The 23,579-nt window shown below is 50.4% G+C and overlaps 1 long non-coding RNA gene across 1 annotated transcript; it reads right to left on the reverse strand.

Moving 5' to 3' along the window:
• Window positions 1-4,584: 4,584 nt before the first annotated feature.
• On the reverse strand, window positions 4,585-13,318 carry LOC132334920 (uncharacterized). Its single transcript, XR_009488563.1, has 4 exons — window positions 13,198-13,318; window positions 6,411-6,477; window positions 5,695-5,754; window positions 4,585-4,830 (listed from the first exon to the last, which is right to left on the reverse strand). It is a non-coding gene; the product is annotated as an uncharacterized LOC132334920 (long non-coding RNA).
• Window positions 13,319-23,579: the final 10,261 nt, after the last annotated feature.

Raw genomic sequence — 23,579 nt, forward strand, 5'->3', positions numbered from 1 at the left:
AGGAGCCCAAACTGGCTTTCCTCTATGTTGTCAGTTGCCCTTTTTCCACCTTTTCAGCCAGCCCCACAGTGCATTGGCTACCATCCACGAACCAGTATAAACGGTATAATTTTGGCCACTTCTCTCTTTTAGCAATGTCCAGGGCCAGCTGAATGGCCTTGAGTTCAGCAAGTTGACTTGATCCACCTTCTCCTTTGGTAGCTTGAGCAACCTGTCATGTGGGGCTCCATACAGCTGCTTTCCACTTCCAGTTCATCCCTATGATGTGGCAGGAACCATCAGTGAAAAGAGCATAGCGTGTTTCCTCTGCTGATAGTTGGTTGTATGGTAGAGCTTCTTCAGCCTGTGCCACTTGATCCTGCTCCTCTTTGTCAGTGAGAACAAAGTTCTCATCTTCCAGCCAGTTTGTAATTATCTCCAAAATCCCAGGGCAATTCAGGTTTCCAATATGGGCACTCTGTGTGATGAGGGCAATCCATTTTCTCCATGTAGCACTGATGGCATGTTGGGTAGAGGGAACCTTTCCTTTAAACATCCACCCCAGCACCGGTAGTCGGGGTGCCAGGAGGAGTTCTGCTTCCATGACAATCACTTCTGAGGCCCCTTGAACTCCTTCATAGGTGGCCAAGATTTCCTTCTCTGTGGATGTGTTGCTGGCTTTGGACCCTCTGTAACTTTGGCTCCAGAATTCCAGTGCTCGGCCTCGAGTCTTCTCAGACACCTTTTGTCAAAGACTCCTGGACAGACCATGGCTCCCAGGTGCAGAGTAGAGCGCATTCTTCACCTCTGGCCCTGTCCTGACTGGGCCAAGGGCTACTGCATGAGCGATCTCCTGTGTGATCTGGGCAAAGGCTTGTTGCTGCTCAGGGCCCCAGTGGAAATTGTTCTTCTTGTGGGTGACCAGGTAGAGAGGGCTCACAGTCTGGCTGTACTCGGGAATGTGCATTCTCCAAAAATCGTATGGTGCCTAGGAAAGCTTGTGTTTCCTTCTTGCTGGTTGGTGGAGATATCGCATTGATCTTCTTGATGACCTCAGTGGGATTCTGACACCTGTAAAGTCTGTCTTTACCCCCAGGAACTGGATCTCTCGGGCAGGTCCCTTGACTTGTCTCTTCTTGACAGCAAAGCCAGCTTCCAGCAGAATCTGGATGATCCTCCTTCCTTTCTCAAATATTCTACTGCTGTGTTCCCCCGCACAGCGATGTCATAGATGTACTGCAGATGTTCTGAAGCCTCACCCTTTTCCAGTGCAGCCTGGATCAGTCCATGGCAGATGGTGGGGCTGTGCTTCCAGCCCTGGGGCAGTCGGTTCCAGGTGTACTGCACGCCCCTCCAGGTGAAAGCAAACTGAGGCCTGCATTCTGCTGCCAGAGGAATGGAGAGAAATGCGTTAGCAATGTCAGCAGTGGCAAAGCACTTTGCTGCCTTGGACTCCAGCTCGTACTGGAGTTCCCGCATGTCCAGCACAGCTGCACTCAGTGTTGGAGTCACTTCATTCAATGCACGATAGTCCACAGTCAATGTCCATTCTCTGTCAGACCTGCACACAGGCCAGATGGGACCATTGAAGGGTGAGTGGGTTTTGCTGACCAACCCTTGGCTCTCCAGCTCACGGATCATTTTGTGGATGGGGATCACAGCATCTCGATTTGTTCAATACTGCCGGCAGTGCACCGTCGAGGTGGCAATTGGCACTCGCTGCTCTTCCACATCCAGGAGTCCTACTGAAGTTGGGTTTTCTGATAGTCCAGGCAATGTGTTCAATTGCTTAATGTCCTCTGTCTCTACAGCAGTTATTCCAAAAGCAGACCTGAGTCCCTTTGGTTCTCTGTAATAGCCATTCTGGAGGACGTCTATGCCCAGAAAACACGGGGCCTCTGGGCCAGTCACAATGGGATGTTTCTGCCACTCCTTCCCAGTCAGGCTCACCTGGGCTCTCAAGAGGGTCAATTGCTGCCATCCCCCCTATCACCCCAGCAATGGAAACAGGTTCTGCCCCAACATGTCCCGATGGTATCAGGGTACACTGCACACCAGTATCAACCAAGGCATCGTATTTTTGTGGCTCTGATGTGCAAGGCAATCAGGTTCACACCAGCCAGAGGATCAGGTTTTCCCATGCCTCTTCCTGGCTAGAGGCAGGGCCTCCCTAGCCCTGGTTATTATTTCTTTCCTGGGCATTCATGGTAGGGGTTCCTTCAAGGGGATCTTACAGATCATACTCAGCAACTTGGTTATGGTAGGTTGGGGCTGCCTTCACTTTAGTGGAACTCCCTCAGTTAGTGTTTCCCTCCTTGAGCTGACACACCTGTGCTGCCAGGACAGAAGTGGGTTTTGTTGCATTGTGTTTTTATTTTGAAGGTTATTGTTTGATTTGTCCTTTTGGTGTTTTTCTCCCCCTGATTTTAGAGGGACACACACCTGCCTTTGGTTTTTAGTTGAGCTAGGTGTTGGTTTATCTTTTTGCTATTTAAGCTACTTTTCTGCCAAGTTTCAAACCCCTTCCTCCCACATCCAGTTGTGAACCCCTCCTGTTCCAAGCAGTTTTCCTCCCTTGTATTCCCTGCCTTGTGTTCCACCCACAGTTCTTACACTGTATCCTCCCTTGAGACCTGCCCCCCTTTATAAGCTGCTGTTTGCCCCCAGCTCCTTGCCTGGGACCCCGAGACTCGGGGAGTGTAACATCAAATAAAGTGACCCAGTGCCACCCCAGGCCCGGGCTGCTGCTGTGTCTTTTTGTTCTGTGTTGCACCTCCACTGGTAGCTGGGATTCTGCAGAGCCCTGGAAAAGAGGGACTGTCACCCCCCCATTGTCACAATCTAGCCGGGACATGTGACAGGTTTCCCATCCCACCTTCCTATGTCTTCCTCTTGGTCATTCAGGAAGAACCACCAGTCAGCCCTTGGGGTGTACCCTCTCTCCTTAGCCAGGGGATGTTGGGCTCTGACTTTGGGGCCTGTGACTGGCACAGGTGCTGCATTGATCTTCCTCACCTCCTCCTTCATCTCCCTCATTTCCTCTTTGATCAGGTCCTTGATCACAGCACAGACATGAGCCTGCATTGGGCCATTGATCATACTCTCACAATTTCTAAGCTTGTTGGTGACAGAGCCCACTGTCTCTTGGTTGGTATCAGCATTAATCGTTGCAGTGAAGGTGGTGTATTGAGATGGCCCCAGATCTGCCAGACTCCACAGCATTTGCCCTGTGCACCTGATTCTGTCAGGGTCATTGTCATGCTGTCCATCCCTCCCAAAGAGTACCTCCAATACTGCCACTTCTCTCAGCTGTTGGATCCCTTCCTCGAGGGTCTTCCAGTACATTCTATGGTGGTGCTCCTGCATTCTCTCCCTGTGGACAAACCTCTCTCTGACACTCATTAAAAGCCACTCCCAGAGGGAAAGGGACCCTGACACTCTTACAAAAATCTCATTCATACCTGAGTCCTGGGTCAAGAGTCCCAAATTCCGTGCCTCACCACCATCCAGTTGCACACCTGTACCCAAAAGGACCCAGACCCCGAGTAACCAGGTTGTTTAAGCCTCATTTCCCCGTTGTAAAATGTCTTTGTGCAGATTACAGAGACTTTTGTGTGGAGAGTTTTGTGGAGACGTGGCTTGAAGAGAAGGGACATGATAAAATACAGCTGGTAAAGCAATGGGCCCCTGGTCGGGGGCCTTTGGCAGGGCCAGAGTGTCCTTGAGCAGGAAGTTATACGATAACGGGATGCAGAAGCAGAGACTAGCTAATGAGGGGAGAAAACATAGGCATCCTGAGTACCTGATAGCAAAGGTTGAGCTGACCTCTTATAGCGAACCAATAGTGAGCTTTAGTTTTGCAATATGTATGAGCCTTATTATCACTGTTATCAGAGCACGCATGTTAAATCAATAAATTGAGACTTGTTGATCATCATCGGATGTGCTTGTCTCCCGTCGACTCCGTCACTTTTGTATGTCAGGGACTCAGTGATGATCTCAACCACTGGCTCCCCTGTGGGTTGTGAGGGCCCTCCATTCTTATCCTTACCTGGGTGTTCTGATTTCATCTTAGACCTCCTTGTTTCTGCAGGGGCGAATGCTGCTGGCTGTGACTGCCTCTGCAGTTCAGCTGGAACCTGGATGGTTGTAACATCTGTGGGTTCCACTGCTGCACCATCAGACTCTCCCTCTTTTTGGCAAGGGGAGGATTTCTCACCAGCTGGAGAAATGTACTCCTTCAGCATCTGGCCCATCTCCTTCACCAGAACCCCCATCCAATCTGGATGGTTCATTTCTGAGGTGGGCTGTGGGGCAGGGTCAGACTCTGGGGTGTTGAAGATTTTTTGCAGATTGAGGAGTTTTTGCAGGACAATGGCCATATTCAGCCGATGCCCAATCCAGCCTGCTTGGGATAATGGACAACGGACACGTTCACAAACAATGAATAATGGACATATTCAGAAATGGGGTCGGTATATCCTTGCGAATGATACAGGAAGAAGAGTCATCAAGACTCAGCAAGTTTGTCAGCAAGTTTGAGAAAGTAAGAAAAAAGAGAAAGCAATGGGTGGGTCAGATGACCACAGCAAGACACATGAAAAATTAGATGATCCAATCAGCATTTTATTTTAGACATGTGAACAGCTAGGATTAACCAATCATGTATTAGCTAGAGATGCGTGGACAGTAGAAACTTACTATAAATATAGCCCTCTTAGGGATAATAAATTTGGCTTCACCGGCTCATACTGTTGATGTCCGTGAACTTCGGCACCCTGAAACTGGGCTTCTGGAAGTCTTCATCTATGTCACGTTCCATGGGTGTTTTGCCCTCCACATTTGTCCCTGCTGTAGAAAAGGATTGGTGTCAGTGGGAAACTGACATTGCTTGTCTGAAGGGGAGCCCACCCATCCTGCCTGAGGATGATGAACTCCTCTGTTTTAAAGTCTCTTTTCGAGGGTCTCTTCTTGGGTCTTCTACGGGTTGGTTTTTGGTTTCCTCTCCTCCAGGCTGTTCTGGTCTGTGCTGAGAGAAGCCCACTGCTGGGACATCTCTGCACCCTGGGATCCTGGGCATCTGCATGGGGGTGGGCAATGTAACAAAGGACTGGCTGGAGGCCTTTGGAAATGGGAATTTATCGACAGGTGGGATTGCTTGATCTGACTGCACCAAGCCCTCATGCACAACAGACCTCTGGATCTCCTTCCTGCTTGGCAGGGTTGAGTTTCCAGGTGGGCAAGGACTGGCACTCACCTGCACAGAAAGGCTTCTGCCTTTTGTCCCTGTAGCTAAGCCTAGGGTGAGATTCCCCCTTTAGTGTTCAAAGAAAGGAAAGGAAATCCCAGAAGGGATGTGCTATGTCTTTGAAACCATTACCAATTGTGAGGAACACCCCCTGCTAGAGTAGGACATGTCCCTGGTCAAAGAACGTCACCCCTCTGACCAAACTGACCCCACCCCAAAGGCCAGGCCTTCTGCTGTGCTCTGGAAGGGGTTCTGCAGGCAACGTGCTCAGGGGAGAGACCTCCACTGGCCTCACTTCTCTCAGGGATAACACATCACATCCCATCCCATCCCACCCAAACCCCATCCCATCCCATCCCATCCCATCCCATCCCATCCCATCCCATCCCATCCCATCCCATCCCATCCCATCCCAAGGGTTCCCAAGGATGGCCACAGACAAGAGCAATGGGACCCAGCACACTTACTGGATGTGCCGAATATCTGGTCTAGGACTTTCTCAACCACATACCAAATAATCGCAGATACTGAACATGAAGTACATATGAAAAAAAAATAAAAAAGAAAACCAGGACATTTAATAAGGACCTTTCCCCAGGGAACTCCAGGACTGCACTGAGCAGGTTCTGGGGCAGAACACATCCCCCAGCTGGCCCAGGAGCCATGAGCTCCTGTTGACCAGGAGCACCTCAGCAGTGCTGGGGGGTTCCTGATCCTCGGGGCCCACTGAGGCTCTCCTGGGCCAGGGAGCTGCCTCAGCTGCCACAGCACTCAGGCACCACACAGGTACCTCAGTCCCACCACAGCCCAGCCACCCACAAGAAGGTGAGACTCTTCGGCCTCACACTCCGGGAGTGGAGAGGGACCTCCCAGGCCCCTTCACTGTCCCTTGGCACATTCATTTCAGCCTGACCCTCAAAGCCCTGCTCAGCAACACCCCCTACTAGAGTAGGACATGTCCCTGGTCAGAGAAGGTCACCCCTCTGACCAAACTGACCCCACCCCAAAGGCCAGGCCTTCTGCTGTGCTCAGGAAGGGGTTCTGCAGGCAACGTGCTCAGGGGAGAGACCTCCACTGGCCTCACTTCTCTCCGGGATAACACGACACATCCCATCCCACCCCAAGGGTTCCCAAGGATGGCCACAGACAAGAGCAATGGGATCCACGAGCCCACTCTTTTTACCTATGCCGCCACCTAAGTGTTTTCCAGCTTTCCTCAACAAGCTCATTTCTTCTAGCCACTGCTTCACCTGAAAAGAAAAATTAAAAAAAGGAAGCTTCACTACAATATTTCCCTAAGGATTTAAAAAGGGCGTTTAAGAGCTTTTTGGGGACACATATGTCCCTTACACTTCTCAAACCTCTGATCTACTCAGGGTTTTTTAATTTACTGGTTTTCCCTTCCATCACCGTCTAAACAAGTAATGCAACTCTTAGCAAAAAAATTAGCCATGCCCTTTTCTTGTTACCTGTTATGAACAAAAAAAGGGTTACCCATTTTTTTTCCAAAAGTTGTAGAATTACAAGTTTAACCAGTTCTGGCAGAGGAGTGCTTTTGTTAGCTGCTTGTTGTAATCACCTGTTAAGTATCGGGTCGTTAGCCATCTATGGTTGAGAATTCACTCTATTGTATCAGCATCACCCTGCTTGTGGCCAGGTGGGAGGATGGCATCCCCCCACCCCCGACGGTGGAGGGGAGGGGACCAGGAGTTGATATGCAGATAAGTTTAGAGCCAAAATGCAATGGGGCAAGCCCCCATTCCAAACGCAATTAATAAACCCCTAAACCAGCGAGCCAATATGGAATTCAGAGATCAAAGTGGTCTCTAGACATCAGGGGTGAGGTGAGAAGCCAGCAGAGACTCTAAAAACCCTTAATGGTCCCTCACCACAACTTCAGAAGATGATGATTGGAGCCAGGACCCGAGACTGCCAACTCAAAATTGGGATCCAGGGGTGTATAGACCCCGCCTGCTCTCATAAGGCCAGACCCCCAGCTCTGCCCCCGTGAGGAGAAGGCTGCATTTGCCTCCTCCTCTGAGTCACTCCAGGGAGCTGCGACGGCAAACCCGCAGATCCATCGGGCCTCCCAATCTTGAGCTGATCACTTTTAATGAAAGCATCAAAAAAGGAGAGATATCTTCTGCCCTGTTTATTTCATTACTTGTGTCCTTTTTACAGTATTCACTCTTGTCGTGTTATGGAATGGGAAGAAAATTTGGGGAAGAGATGCAAAGCTTTTTGTGTAACTGACAGTCTATGGTACCACTGCGAAGCTGAACACGCCTCTGCAAAACACAGATGTTAAAGACTAAAAACCCCGTTTCTGGTCGGTGAGGATGTGGTGGGCCCCAGTCCCACTCCCCGGTCTCAGCTGGGATGGGCCGGACGGTCCTGCCCTGTTCTGGCCGGGCCTTTCCTCCCTCCCCGGGCCTCCCGCCGGTTCCTCCCTTCAGCCCGTTCTGGCCGGGCCTTTCCCCCCTCCCTGGGCCACCCGCCGGTTCCTCCCTTCGCCCCGTTCTGGCCAGGCCTTTTCCCCCTCCCTCCCTGGGCCTCCTGCCGGTTCCTCCCTTCGCCCCGTTCTGGCCGGGCCCTTTTCCCCCTCCCCGGGCCACCTGCCGGTTCCCCCCTTCAGCCCCATTCTGGCCGGGCCTTTCCCCCCTCCCTGGGCCTCCTGCCGGTTCCCCCCTTCAGCCCTGTTCTGGCCGGGCCTTTCCCCCCTCCCCGGGCCAGCCACCGGTTCCCCCCTTCGTCCCTGTTCTGGCCAGGCCGGGCCCCAGCAGCAGCTGGGCAGGAATGGGGGGAGGCTGCGGAGCTCGGGACGGAGCAGGGCTGGCCCTGGCTGTGATCTTATCATCTAATTCCCTTCCCCAGCACGGCTGAGACCTGAGAGCCCTGCAGCCCCTGCAGAGAGGCTACATGGCTGGAACTGAACACAGAGAAAACTAAAGACCAACCATGAGGTTGGCACAGCCCAGCAAGCTGACCTCCAGGTGGGAGCCCGAGACAAGAGCTCATGAACTGCCAACAAAGGGCACCAAGAGCGGTGGCACAGCTGGGGAAGGGACACCGAGAGACCCAGCAGGAACTGAGGGCTGGAAGGAAGAGCCAGACTTGAGCCTTGGGCATGCAGACTGTGAGGGGATAAAACTGAGGGGCTCCCTTGTTGGGGGACCAGCTCAGGCTGTTCCTGTGTTACTGCACTGGGAATAAATGGCTTTATGGAGTCAGACAGCTGAGACTGCTCTGGGAAACCTGGGCTGGAACGAGGGAGGACACGGGGGCTGGGTGTGGGAGGGGGGTGTGGGGAGTCCAGCAGGGCCCTTGGGGCACTGCAGCCACTGCTGTGGAGGGGCTCCAGTCCCAGCACTGAACACCTCCTCTGGTGGCTGGAGTGTGATGGCCAGAGAGCCTTGGGAAGGGTCAGACTGGGAAGTTTCCTAAATATCCTCTTCTGCACAGCCAGCTAGAGAAAGCAGGGCCCTGCTGACCCTTCAGACAAAGCCACCTGTCCCTTCTGAGCAATCCATCAGAGCAGCAGTGACGAGGTGAAGGCAGAGACAGGGACTGCTCAGGAGTGAGGAAAGGTCTGCTCAGGGCACAGCTCGCTGCCTTGCTCTGCTCTCCCTCTCCTTCTTGCACTCCACTTCCCTGGGCTGTCTGCTCCCTGTGACTTTCTGTTTTCTTTGGCCATGTTCCAGAGAAGGAGGAGGACCCGGACTCAATTAAGGAAGCCCTTGCCAAAAGCTGCTGCATGCAAGAAAGCTTTCCTGGTGTTCAAGGGGAGGATAGACCCGGGTGAGGAAAAGAGCTCCACTGAGGATTAGAAACAGAGAAATGCCAGCAAGGACCCAAGAGAACTCACAGCCCCAGGGCCCGTGGCTGTCCCACGGGTCTAACTGAAGGCATCAGACAGGAAATGCCAGGGGTGCTTTCCCAGGATTGAGCCTTGCTCTATCTCCTCCTTTTTGCTCTTTTTTCCTGGCCTGAAAGGAAGGAAAGCGTATAAATGGCATAAAACACTCAGAGTTTGAAGGATTTCTCCTGAAAACAGAGCAATAGTGTGATGGCTTCTCAAACAGTAACAATGAACAGATGATGTGCACGTGGAGCTGTCCTGGATGTGCCTCTGCCATTGGTAACTGATGAACACAGACATTAGCTCAGATCACCACTCATGGAAAGATGGTTGTGCTTCCAGGGATGGGTCACCCCACTTCTCACAGTCAGAGACAAATCATTCTCTCTCTCTCTCATATTTAGAAGAAGCGCTGACAACTGCTTTAGACAGGACATTTATTTTATGCAGGGCCAGATCTGCAATCCTGAGCCAAAGTTGAAGCTTTGAGGAGGGAAAAATGAAGGGGGAAAGACAGGAGAGAGGAGGAGAAGGAAAAGGAAAATGAATGGGGAGAGAGGAGAAAAAAAGAGTATGGCCAGAAAAAAAAAAAAAGGAAGAAACTTTCTCTTCTGCATTGCCAGTGATGGCTCTGTTGCCCAGAGACCAACAGAGTCTGGTCTGCCAACAGAGGCCCAATAAATTAGACTTTTTGAATTATGCATTGAGTCTAATACAACATTAGTACCAGTTTTTGAGTTAAATCCAGGAGGATTGTATGAGTGGTGGTGAAATCTCATTATGCTTTGTCTGGGGTGCTAAGATGAGCTATTGTTTTAATTTTTATATTTTATTTTATGAAGTTCTACTCAGTCCCTGAAATAATTATTCTTTATATATTTGGACTAAAAATTTTTCTGATCAGCCAAGATCAAAGAAACAAACAATTTTCCATAATATATTCATGGCATCCAGGCTGTGCCTAATCAATATGCTACTTACTTTTTACTTTTTCTCCAATATAATGTGTAGTAAAAGCCACAACAACAATTTTTGCTATCAGACAAAAAACCCATTAAATAAATAAGTAAGGCCTGAATTGACCATTTTTTTTGCTTTGTATGAATGAATTAGGAGCTGGATTAGTGTCTCTAGACAGTGGGTGAGAATGGGAAATCCATGAAATATTAACTTGGTGGTCTCCCACCCTCTGCAGCACAGATGAGGCAAAGACACTGAAAGCCCTGGAGGGCAGCAGGGCTCCTTCAAACCTCAGCAAAGCCCAGTGAAGGCCCCAGGATGGTCCAGGGAGCTTTTCCCACTCAATCCCCTCTGGCAGAACTGGACACAGCACTTGAGGGGCCTCAGCAGTGCCCAGCCCAGGGACGGTCACTGCCCTGGAAGCCTTGTGAGGAGGGGGTGTCACTGCTGTGTATGGCCAACAGTGATTGCACTGGCCTTGCCCAGAGGGGCGGCTGCAGACTGTGCAGATTGCTCTGCTGCAGACAGTTCTGTTTGGGCAGGGTCACATTTTGTTGTTGGTTTTGCTGTTGCAGACACTGATATTAAGGAAATCCCACCAGCAGTGAAGGACAGCTGGAAGAGGATTGCCATCCCAGTGACCCACCAGGGCAGTGGTTCCTGAGTGCCACAGCCCCCTGGGGCTGGGCAGGTGTGGTGTGAATGTGCTGGGCAGGGGGGTCAGCCCTTCCCCTGGCTGGGCTCCTGCTCACACAGCCCTGGGTGCTGCTGCCTTGCTTTGCTGCCTTGCTTTGCTGCTGGCTCATGTGCTCCACCACCCTAGTGCTGCCTTTTCACCCTGGAGCTCGGTCAGTTCAGTCGAGAGCCTCAGGAGATGAGTGCTTTACTCCTGGCTTTGGAGAGACCATCCCTGCCCCCTCTCAGATTTCCTGATAGACATTTACAGGAAATTGGTGTCAAAACGAGAAAGGAAGTGCTAGGGGGGAGGGAGGAGCCCGGGGGAGTGGGAACCCTCCAGAGCTGCTGCCCCTGACACCATCTGGTTCAGTCTTGTATTGTGTTTTTATTTTGAAGGTTATTGTTTGATTTTTCCTTTTAGTGTTTTTCTCCCCCTGATTTTAGAGGGACACACACCTGCCTTTGTAATTCAGTTGAGCCAGGTGTCGCTTTATCTTTTTGCTATTTAGCTACTTTTCTGCCAAGTTTCAAACCCCTTCCTCCCACAGCCAGTTGTGAACCCCTCCTGTCCCGAGCAGTTTTCCTCCCTTGTATTCCCTGCCTTGTGTTCCACCCACAGTTCTTACACTGTATCCTCCCTTGAGACCTGCCCCCCTTTATAAGCTGCTGTTTGCCCCCAGCTCCTTGCCTGGGACCCCGAGACTCGGGGAGTGTAACATCAAATAAAGTGACCCAGTGCCACCCCAGGCCCCTGTTGCTGCTGTGTCTTTTTGTTCCATGCTGGGCCTCCCCTGGTAGCTGGGATTCTGCGGAGCCCCGAAAGAGGGGGACTGTCACCCCCCCACTGTCACCATCTAGCCGGGGACTGCGACAGTTCAGTACATCAAAGTCTTCTCCTCTGGAGCCCCAGCTCTGTGCTCTGCTGCTGGCCTCAGTCCCTGTTCTTCAGTGGACCCCACTATTTCCTGGCTGTGACAGCCCAGGCTGTCACTGAGGAGCACAGCCCTGACCAGCCCTTCCTTGTGGGGCAGGACCAGGTCCCCGTGAGCATCCCCCTCTCCACCCACCAGGCAGCTCTGCTGAGCCATCGCTCCCAGATCCCCACGCTGCTGGAGCCCTTTGCTTTGCCTGGCCATCAATGCCAGGGCAGTTGCCTTTCCCCATGGCAACCTGCTCACTGGCCTGGAGACTCCTCTAGGTTGCACCAGAGCTCTTCTGCCAACTCTCCCTGATGATCAGGGAGTTTCTGAACTGCCAGTTCAGTGTCCCCCCTTTCTGACCCCACTGCGCACTCACACTCAGCCTTTGCCCTTCCTGTTGAGGATCTCCAGGTATCCCAGCTGCTCTTCCCACCTCCCATCCTCATCCTCCCTGACACTCCTCTGGAAGAGTCTCTCCCCTTCCACTGCATTCTACCAGCACTCAGGCACAGCCTGCCAAAACATCTAGGGATGGGTTTGGCTCCAAAAACAAAAAGATGTAGGCAGCTTCTAAGATCAAAACAAGCAATTTTGGCTTCTCACGGGTTCAGAAACTCCCATTCAGGAGCATTTGGGCTAAGAAACTGCAAGCCTTGGAGCTTTGGGACTCAATGATTTTAGGAGCTTTGGGGTCCCAAACACTGATTTGAGAGATTTTGGGCTCTGAACAAACCCAAGCTTTAGGCAGCATTGGGGTTGAGAAGCACTAATTTAGGGAGCATTTGGCTCAAAAGTACTGATTGGGGGAACTTTTGGCCTCAGAAAGGCCCCTCTAGTCAGCTTTTCAGCTCAAAATTCCAATTTAGGGAGCTCTTGGGCTCAGAAACACATGTTGAAGGAACTACAGTACCCAAAACTGGATCACAAGAAGCTTTGCGGCTCAGGAAAAGCAACTGGGGGAGCTCAGAAACACCCATTTAATGAGCTCCGGGGCTCAGAAAATTCAATGTCCAGAGACTTGGGGCTCAAAAGCAGCAATTTAGGGTACTTTGGGACTCAGCAATACCATTTCAAGACACTTTGGACCTCAAAAAATTGGCATTTAGGGAATTTCACAACTGAGAATACAGAAGTTTCAGGAGCACTGGGGCTCAAAAACACCTGCATGGGGAGTTTTTGGGACCTGAAACAGCATTTGGGTTCAGAAATACTGATTTTGGGAGCACTGGGGCTCTCTTAAACACCAGTTTAGGGACATTCAGGCCTATGAAACCCTAATTTGGGGAGTTCAAGGCTGAGAAAAAGTCATGTCGGGAGCTTTGGGAATCAGGAAGAGTGATCTGGGGATATTTTCAGATCAGCAAGAACAATTTAGAGAGCTTTTGGGCTCCAAAAAAACAATTTAAGCCCATTTTGGGCTCTGTAGTAATCATTTAGGGCGCTTTGGAGCGCCAAAGCAGCGATTTCAAGAGCTTTTGGGCTGAGAAACATCCATTTCGGGAGCAGAAGGAGCAAGCCCTGAGGAAACGCGGGAGCAAGGGGCTGGCACTTACCTGGGTCAGGGCTGGGAAGAAGCAGCTCCACGCTGGGCTGTGAGCACCGGGGGCTCCTCATCCCGGTTATATCCCACCCTGCTCGCCCCCGTTCCCACCCCCACAGGCTCCTCCCTCCTCCCTCAACATTTCCTTTTATCGTCATAAACCCATATCTTCTACATGCCTTAAAACTAACAGTTAAAGTGTTCCCATCAGGGCGTGGTTCCTTGGCTGGGGTGGGAAATGGGCACAGCCAGCGGCCCCTCCCTGCTCCTGGGAGCCGCCCAGGGGCACCAGGAATGCCCCGGGAGGGCACTGGGAGCGCTGGGAGTGAACCCCACGGGCTGATGGCAGACTGGGCACAGGGCTTGAGTTGTGGCCGTCAGGGCTCTGGAACACTGATTTTGGGCACTTCATGGCTTAGAATCCCTATTTCAGCAGCTTCGAGGCCATAATGGTGATTTCAGGAGCTTTGGAGCCGAGGAAGAGCAATCTGAGGGCTCTGGGGCTCCAGAACACTGATTTTGTGTGGATTTTTTCTGGGGGAAAATAAAATTATGTAGCTCCGAGTCTCAAAGAAAGCAATTTTGGGATATTTTGAGCTCAGAAACAGCAATTTAGAGAGATTCCAGGCTCAGAAACACCCTTTTAAGGATATTTTGGTGTCTGAAACACCAATTTTGGGAGCTAAGAAACACTCATTTAGGGAGGATTTGGGCTCAGAAATATCAAATTAAAGAGTTTTTAGCTTCCCAATTCAAGAACCGGTTTAGGGAGGGGTTTGCTCATGAGGGCTGGAATGCAAGTATGGGGAGGCCTGGCAGACTGACTATACCCCAAACCCACCACGGCGAGTGCTGTGGTGATGAGAACAATGGCTGGGCGACTGCAGACAGACCCTGTGTCCCTTGTCACTGCCTGGGACACTGTCCTGGGCTTCGAAATGAGTGCTATGGGCACACTAATTTAATCAGACAATGGTACTCATTGCCAAAACAACCTAACAGACACCTGGCCAAGAAGCAGGCACTGAGTGGATTTGTGATATCCCCTGTGATGGCCCAGCCTCTGGAATGATGGAATGATGGAATGGGCTGGTGAAGATGGCAGTGAGCAACTGGTGGTGGGACAAGAACCTTCTGCTACAACCAATGCTATTCTTGCATCAAGAACAAAATGACATTAAGTGATGTATACAGAAATGTTTCTCACTTTTGTTTAGGCTTTAGAGAAGGAAAATAAAAAAAATTATTAAATGTTGTTGTTGTTGTATTTGTAGCATGGGACACATCTGCTCTAAGCATTTAAATTATCAAGAGAAAGAAGGTTTAAATGCAGTTGCAAAGCCCAGTGAACAGAGGACTAAGAAGGCTGGCTGCAGGCACAGATAAAAAAGCAATAAAGGTAAAATAAAGTTCAGGAGGAAGGTAAAAGGCATCCTATTTACATAGCATAGTCCTTAAAAATATTTGAATACAATTACAGGAAATCCAGGAAACAGATGCATCTGATGTGGGTGAACTACTTGACATTGCATGGGCAGTACATACAAATCAAAGGAAATCCACCTGGAAGTGACTAACTCGAAAATAATGCCAGCTGAAGAAAAAGGAATCAGCAAAGGACTGCTGCCCCAAGGGAGTAAGGGGTTGTGTCTCGTGGCAGGAAAGGAGTTCAGTTCCTCGACCTTCATTAGGAAGATTGGGAACAAAGCAATGCTCATACTCTAAAATGGAGGGACACTGGAAGCAGAAGTGTCCTCGCCTAAAACCCAGGACTTCTCCAAACTCCCTCGTGGCAGTAGCTGGGTACTTGTGAAGGGGACCAGAGGTTTCATCCCCAGCAGAGCCTGTGGTAACAGCTACACTGGGAAAGGAAACGCTGGAAGTTTTGGCAGCAGGAGCTGGTTATTTTGTATTAAACACCCTGCAAGGGAAGTTAAGTGATGATTCCATCACAACTGTCAGTGCCACTGGGACTGGTGAAACACGCCCCTTTTCCAAGCCAACTGAGCAATGCAAATTACACAATGCCAAAGGTTTATGTCCAAAAAGGTGACAAAAGGGTCCTGTAACTTTATTCTAACAAAGGGAGAGGCCATGACACATTTACCCTGGGGTCTCTCCAACTTTTTGAGGACATAGCCTCCTTTTCAGTGCTGTTTTCCCATCCACATAACCCTCTGTCTTTCCCCATTGGCTGAGATACTTGAGAGGTACAGACTTCCCTGTGGGAAATGGATTTGTAGAGTTCTCAGGGTCTGACAGAAGACCTACACAGAATCACAGAATCACAAAAGGCTGGAAGAGACCTTCAAGATCATTGAATCCAATCCTGACACTCACTCCTGACCCTAACACCTCAACTAAACCATGGCACTGAGTGCCACATCCAGTCTTTTCTTAAACACATCCAGGGATGGTGACTCCACCACCTCCCTGGGCAGACCATTCCAATACTTCATCACTCTTTCTGTGAAAAATTTTTTCCTAGAATCCTACCTATATTTTCCTTGCCACAACTTGATACTGTGACCTCTCGTTCCATCAGTTGCTACCTGGAGAAAGAGACCAACCCACATCCGACCACAACCACCTTTCAGGAAGTTGTAGAGAGTGATAAGGGCACCTCTGGCTCTCCTCTTCTCCAGGCTCAACAACCCCAGCTCCCTCAACCACTCCTCACAGGACTTGTGTTCCAGACCCCTCCCCAGCCTTGTTTCCCTTCTCTGGACATGCTCCAGCCCCTCCACAGCCTTCCTAAATTGGGGGCCCAGAACTGGACACAGCACTTGAGGTATGGCCTCACCAGTTCTGAGCACAGGGGAAGAATCACTGCCCTGCTCCTGCTGGCCACACCATTCCTGATCCAGGCCAGGTGCCATTGGCCTTCTTGCCCACCTGGGCACACTGCTGGCTCATGTCCAGCCTGCTGTCCATCAGTGACCCCAGGTCCATTTCTGCTTGGCCACTGTCCAGCCACTCTGTCCCCAGCCTGTAGCGCTGCGGGGGTTGTTGTGGCCAAAGTGCAGGACTCAGCCCTTGGTCTTGTTAAACTTCATCTTACTGGACTCTGCCCATCCATCCAACTGCTCCAGGTCTCTCTGCAGAGCCCTCCTACCTTCCAGCAGAAGGACACACACTCCCAGCTCAGTGTGATCTGCAGATTTACTAACGAAAGCCTCAACACCCTCATCCATGTTGTCAGTAAAATACTGAACAGAACTGGCCCCAGCACAGAGCCCTGAGGGACAGCACTGCTGGCTGGCTGCCAGCTGGATGCAGCAGTGTTCACCACCAATATCTGGGCTGGCCATCCAGCCAGGTGTAGATGTGCTGTGGATGCCCCTCCTTCTTTCACAGAATATTTTAAAACTCAATAATTTCATGGTCACTGTGCCCCAAACAGCCTCTGACCACCACATCGCCCTCCAGCCCTTCTCTGTTTGTGACCAGCAGGAGACAGAGCTTTCCTTGGCAATGGGAATTGCAGGAAACCTCCCCCAAGTGCAGCTTGGAAGGCTCAGCCTGGAGCTGAGGAGAAAGAAAAGTCCCTCCCAGGGCAGAATGTTGGTGCTGGAGGTGTCCCAGCGTGAGGCTGGGCCATGGCCGGGCTCTGTGTGCCAGGAGCCGGCAGCGCTGGGTGCAGGGAGCCCAGGGAGGGCCCAGAAACGCTGGGTGAGAAATGCTGGGGCACAGCGAGATGGGCGAGTGCAGCCGGCCAGGGCAGAGGAGCTGCACGCCCAGGGGGCACAGCCTGCAGGACAGATGGCCAAGGGCTGGGCAGGGCTGGCAGGGCCACAGGCACCCAGGCCTTTGTGCCCTGGGCTCGGGCAGCGCCTCCGGAGGCCCCACAGGAGGAACTTTCCTGGCAGGGGCTGCACTTTGGTTCTCCCTCGGCCTCCTGGGGAGGCTGGCAGGGGCTGCAGGTGGATGGCGTTTGTCCTTGCTGCCCCTCACATCCCCCTGCCCCACAAAGAGCCCCGAGCCAGCCGTGAGGGACAGGCCCTGCTGGCCCAGGCTGGGCTCAGGGCTTGGCCTTTCTGCTTCCTGCAGCCGAGCCAGGCCTTGCTCAGCATTGCAGTTCCCTGCCCAGAGCCTTGGGCTCCCTGCACTCCTGGCCTCAAGGATCTGCTCTCAGCACTCCCTGGGCAGCCTTTTGTTACAAATAAGAAGCTTAACTATGCCAATATTCAATTAGCAATCAATTTATTAATTAATATGGTAAACTATGAGCAACACAGCGCTGAGTTCAGCAGGGGAAGTTTTCCCTCCAACTTCACACTGATAGTTGGGGCTTACAGGTATTTATAGGGGTACTCATAAGCTTTCTCAGCAGTTTCTATTCCAATTTTTACTCATCAGCAGTTTCTATTTTCCAATTTTTACATCACAATTCTATACACTATTGTGACTTAGTTTTTCTCAGGATACGTCCCAAAAAAGAGTAGCCCCCAGACAGTAGTAGTAGTTTCCAAAATACTGGTCCTGGTTTCCACAAGAATAAAGACGAATCCCATCTGGTGAAGTCCAGCTCCCCAGATGTGGCTCCACCTTTTTAATTGCAATGACTATAAATCTCATAACAGTGATGTCCAGCTTCCCTTGGTCAAAATTAGAAGTCCTTGAGATGATGTTCATCTTCCTTTCTCAAGCTGTTTTTCTCTGTTTTGTTAAGGCGTGAGTTAGCATATATCCTTTATATAGATTCCAAAACTATAGTTTCAAGGATACAAGCAACATTCTAAAATTATACTTCAAAAGGGTTTTTTTTGCAGCATCCTTTAAGGCCTAACTACAAGCAAAAAGCAACATCCTTAACACTTTAATTCAAATGCTCCTAAATCAACCAAGGTTAATTGCAAAGAAAAGAGAGGTTCAAAGGCCTTCTTCCCTGCTTTACTTTCCTCAGTTATTATTAAAATTCGCAACTGTCCCATTGTCGGCCTCCACACATATCACAATCACAAATACACACATTGCCTCTATGTACCTGACACAAAACACAGCTTTGTATTTCACAAGAAGAAACACCAACCAGATATTCTCAAGAGGTCAAAATGACACAAAATTCTACTGGCAAAGTACAAAAATCAAAGAAACTTTGGAAAAGGATTCAATGTAACATCCAATTCAACATAAAACATATATCATAGCAGGAACTTCATTAACTTGGCCCATTGAACCTGGAAACCTTTAAACAATTAGGTTGTTGAGGTACCCAAAAATGTTCCATAGAAAGAGCATTAGAAGGAGAGGAAAGAGAGAGACAGAAAGACAGAAGCTCTAGAAGGACACGCATATGGCTCCAAGTTCCTGGGGTTCCAGTGTGGGGGAGACCCAAACCCCAGGAGAAGGCAGGGTCCATACCAGGGGCTGACCTTGTGCTCTGTGTTTTTAAGCCCCTGGGCCTTTGTGGGGCTCCCCCCAGGAGGGATTTGTGATTGCTCAGGCAGTCAGGGCTGGCTCAGCGCTGTCCCCACTGTGTGACTGACTGACAGCTCATCCCAAGGTGTCAGAGGACATTGATCTCATCCAGCCTCAGACAGCGACCATGGTGACACTGGGGACCCTCATGGAACTGTGGGTCAGTTGTGACAATGCGGATCCAAGGACACCAGGGTGACACTGGGGAACCTCATGGAGCCAAGGGGCCCTTGTGACAGAGTGGGGCCCCATGGAAATGAGGAGTCCATTGTGACTGATAGGGAAGATTCTTTACAGACAGTTCGATGGGTGAAGATTTTGGTGTTAACATCTTTGAAATGGTCTTAATGTCTCCATTAACTTCATTACAGAGCCCAGACAGCTTGGCTCCTGAAACAGACACATGGGTCTGCATGAGCTTGAGTTTATGAACTTTGGGGTAAAATGACAGGTTCAAGAGGGGAAAATGTGACAGGTGGTTTGGGAAGGCTGAACCTTCCCAGTACCTTGGCCAATGGGGACAGGAAGAGGGCAACATGTGGCCAGGAGTTTGGATAAAAGGAGGCTGCACCCTCTGGAACCTCGAGAGAGAAAACCCCGTGGGTGTGTGCCCTGGTGGACCCTTTCCCTTTATTGGAATAAAGTTACAGGACTCCTCTGTCTCCTTTATGGACACTGGCTTTCCATTGTGTGATTTTCCGTACATGACACTTTGGAATGTCACGGAACCAAGGAGCTCTTGGGACACATCAAGGCCCCCTTGGAACAAAGAATCCATTGCTGACAGTACAGAACTCATGGAACCAAGGGGCCATGGAGGCAATGCAGATCCAAGGACACCATAGTGACACTATGGAACCTCATGGAATCAGAGACCATTGTGACACTCTGGTGCCTCATGGAATCAAGGAGACAGTTGTGAAACTCAGGGACCCTGTGGAACCAAGGGTCAAGGATGAAGATGTGGGGCCATAGAACCAAGGAGCCATTGTGACATTGCAAGACCTCATGGAAGCAAAGATCCATTGTGACTCTACAGAAGCAAGGGGAACATTGTGACAAGGAGAATATTGTCACACTACAGGGATTCATGGAACCAAGGAGACCATTTCGATACTGTGAGACCCCATGGAACCCAGGGAACATGGAACAGGTCTTGACTGTTTGACTGGCTTGGCCTTCTCGGGGCCACCTGACAGGTCTGGCTGACCTTGGCATGTTGAGGCCTGCTTCTCATCAGCCCCTGAAGCACTGGGGCTCTGTGCTCTCCTTCCTATGGAAAGAACTGTCCCTCTTTCCAGGTGTCCATTGCCAAAATTGGGATTCCTTCTCCATATTTCCTTGTATGCACAGATTGTTCCCAGATGAAATCTGCCAGGACAGACAGACCTGGCTGGCTTGACCACCCTGAGCCCACCTCTATTCTGCCTTTGAAACACTGGGACCATGTGCTTTTCTTTCCTATGGGAATAAAAGCACTTTTCATGTCTAGGTCCTCATGGCCAATGTTGGGAATCCACCTCCTCAATTCCATATCCAAGGATTTCTCCCAGACAAAACCTGCTAGAAGATACAAGTCTGGCTGGCCTTGGTTTCCTGAGGGCTGTTTCTCATCTGCCTTTGAAACACTGGGGCTCTGAGCTTTCCTCATGAAAAGAACTCTTCTTCCATTCCAGGCACCCACAACCAAACCTGAGATTCCACCTCCAAAATTCCCTATGTCGATCCACAGATAAATGGTGCCCTAAGAGACAGCTCTGGTTGCCTTGGCCCATGGGTGGCCACCTCTTATCTTCTTCATAAACCCTTGGAGTTTGTGCTTTTCTTTCCTATGGAAAAACCATCCACCTCGACCAGGTGCTCATGGCCAAAGTGGGATTCCACCTCCAAAACTCCATCCATCCAAGGATTGCTCCCAGGTGAAAGCAGCCAGGACAGACAGGTCTGGCTGCCCTTGGCCTCTTGGGGGCTTCCTCTCACCTGCTTTTGAAACACTGGGGCTCGGTGCTTTCCTTCCAATGGAAAAGAACCATCCTTTTCATCAGGATGTCCAGGGCTGAAATTGAGACTCAGCCCCCAAATTCTGTATATCCAAGGATTTCTCGGTGATGAAAGCTGCCTGGACAAACAGGTCTGGCTGGCTTGGCCTCCCAGGAGCCACCTGTCTCCTCTTCTGCCTTTGAAACACTTGGGCTCTGTGCTCTCCTTCCTGTGGGATAGAACCATCCTTTATATCTATGCTGAAATGGCCAAAATTGGGATTCCACCTCCAAAACTCCCGATATCCAAGGGCTGCTTTCAGACAAAAGGTGCCAGGACAGAGAGATCTGCCTGGCCTTGGCCTCTGATTGCTGCCTTTCATCTGGCCCTGAAACACAAGTGTTCTGTGTTTTCCTTCCTATGGAAAAGAACCATCCTTCACCTCCAGGTGTCCATGGCTAAAATTGATATTCTGCCTCTAAAATTCTGTGTATCCAACTGTCTTGGTTTGAAAAGACAGGTATCTGCTAAAAAAGGCAGGAACCTCCCCTGAAACAGAAAATGGAAACCCCCTCCCTCCAAATTCTTACGGTTTTCAAATTAAATCGCTCTCAGGCAAAGATATGGGAATAGGAATAACAGTTCGTTACTAGGAAAACTAAAAATACAAATGCAATCATACAGACAACAAAAAAACCACTGACAGACTCAGAACACAACCTGACTCCCTGTGTGTCAGGGTGTTGGCAGCAGTCCCATTAAATGGTGGCTGCAGTGACAGATGGGGTTCTGTTGGAGCAGTGATCCTGTAGAAGGGTGGAGTTTTCCTCTGAAGGTCCAGGGGTGCTGTAGATGGGCCTGGTCTTCCTCTGGGAATCCAGTGGAGAAGACAGCAGCTCCTGTGGGAATCCAGTGGGAAAAGGCTGCTCTGGTATCCCAAAATCTCAGATTATGTCCAGGTAGGAATGCTTGGCTCCTCCCCCTGGGTGGAGCATCTCCCAATGGGATGATGTAATTTTATCAGCAATTTTATGCAGTGACACTCAATGGCCCATGGACAGAAGATATTTCCCAGAGGGAGGATTGGTTTGTGGAAGAGATAAAGAAAACTGCCCAATTACCAGAAGATAACTGCCACACCTCTAACAGATGGAAAATAGAATATACACATTAATTACCTTGCAATCCAGGACATTATCCACCCCTTATTCTATTTCCATCTGCATCACAATGAAACCTTACACACAGTTCTCACTTAAGTCTGGGTTTCCCTGTGGTACACAACGGCTTTCTCCATCTTTCTGCATTACCCACCAAGTGTAACCAGGTCCTTGGGCAAAACCAATCCCATGGATGGGTTTGTCTTTCCCTGAGGTGGGATTAATCCAAACAGTCTTTCCTAAAATACCTTTCATGGGTACCACAGGGACTTTATCTCCATCCACTGTGTGCAGGGGTTCAGACTGGGCAGGACCAGCTCGATTGATGAACCCTCAGGTGTTCACCATCCAGGCTGCTTTTCCTAAGTTCATTTCCCAATTTCTGAAGGTTCCCCTGCCAAGTGCCTTCAGGGTAGTCATAAGTAGTCTGTTACACCGTTCAACTTTCCCTGCAGCTGGTGCATGATAGGGGATATGATATATCCATTCAATATCATGTTCCCTGGCCCAAGTGTTGATAAGGCCATTCTTGAAATGGGTCCTGTTGTCTGACTCAATTCTCTCAGGGGTGCCATGTCTCCACAGGACTTGCTTTTCCTGGCCCAGGACGGTGATCTGGGCAGTGGCATGAGGCACAGGGTGGGTCTCCAACCATCCTGTGGTGGCTTCCACCATGGTCAGCACGTAGCGCTTGCCCTGGTGTGTCTGGGGCAGTGTGATGTAGTCGATCTGCCAGGCCTCCCCATATTTGTACCTGGACCACCGCCCACCATACCACAGGGGCTTCACTCGCAGGGCCTGCTTGATGGCAGCACACATCTCACAGTCATGGATAACCTGAGAAACACTGTCCATGGTTAGATCCACCCCTCGGTCTCGTGCCCACTTAGAAATTACATCTTTACCCTGATGACCTGAGACATCATGGGTCAATCAAGGTGAGAATAACTCCCTCTTATGTTGCCAATCTAAGTCTCTCTTTGACACCTCTATCTCTGCAGCCTGACCTACCTGCTCATTGTTTCAATGCTCCTCATTGGCTCTACTCTTGGGGACATGGGCATCTAAATGACAGACTTTCACAGACAGATTTTCTACCCCAGAGGCAATGTCTTTCCCCTCATCAGCAGCCCAGACTGGCTTTGCTCTATGCTGCCAGTTGGTCCTTTTCCACTTTTCCAGCTAGCCCCAAAGAGCATTGGCTACCATCCACGAATCAGTATAAAGGTAGAGCTTTGGCCACTTTTCCATTTCAGCAATGTGCAGGGCCAGCTGAATGGCCTTGAGTTCAGCAAGTTGACTTGATCCACCTTCTCCTTTGGTAGCTTGTGAAACCTGTCATGTGGGGCTCCATACGGCTGCTTTCCATTTCTGCTTCATCCCTTCAATGCAACAGGAACCTTCAGTGAAAAGAGCGTAGCGTGTTTCTTCTACTGGTAGTTGGTTGGATGGTGGAGCTTCCTCAGCCCGTGTCACTTGTTCCTGCTCCTCTTTGTCAGTGAGACCAAAGTTCTCACCTTCCAGCCAGTTTGTAATTACCTCCAAAATCCCAGGGTGATTCAGGTTTCCAATACGAGCTCGCTGTGTGATAAGAGCAATCCATTTGCTCCATGCAGTGTTGGTGGTGTGGTGGGTAGAGGGAACCTTTCCTTTAAACATCCACCCCAGCACTGGTGGTCGAGGTGCCAGGAGGAGTTGTGCTTCTCTGCCAATCACCTCCGAGGCAGCTTGAACTCCTTCACAGGCGGCCAAGATTTCCTTCTCTGTGGGAATGGAGTTGGCTTTGGACCCTCTGTAACTTTGGCTCCAGAATCCCAGTGCTCGGCCTCGAGTC

Source organism: Haemorhous mexicanus, chromosome 16, assembly GCF_027477595.1.
Source record: "Haemorhous mexicanus isolate bHaeMex1 chromosome 16, bHaeMex1.pri, whole genome shotgun sequence".
NCBI lineage: Eukaryota > Metazoa > Chordata > Aves > Passeriformes > Fringillidae > Haemorhous > Haemorhous mexicanus.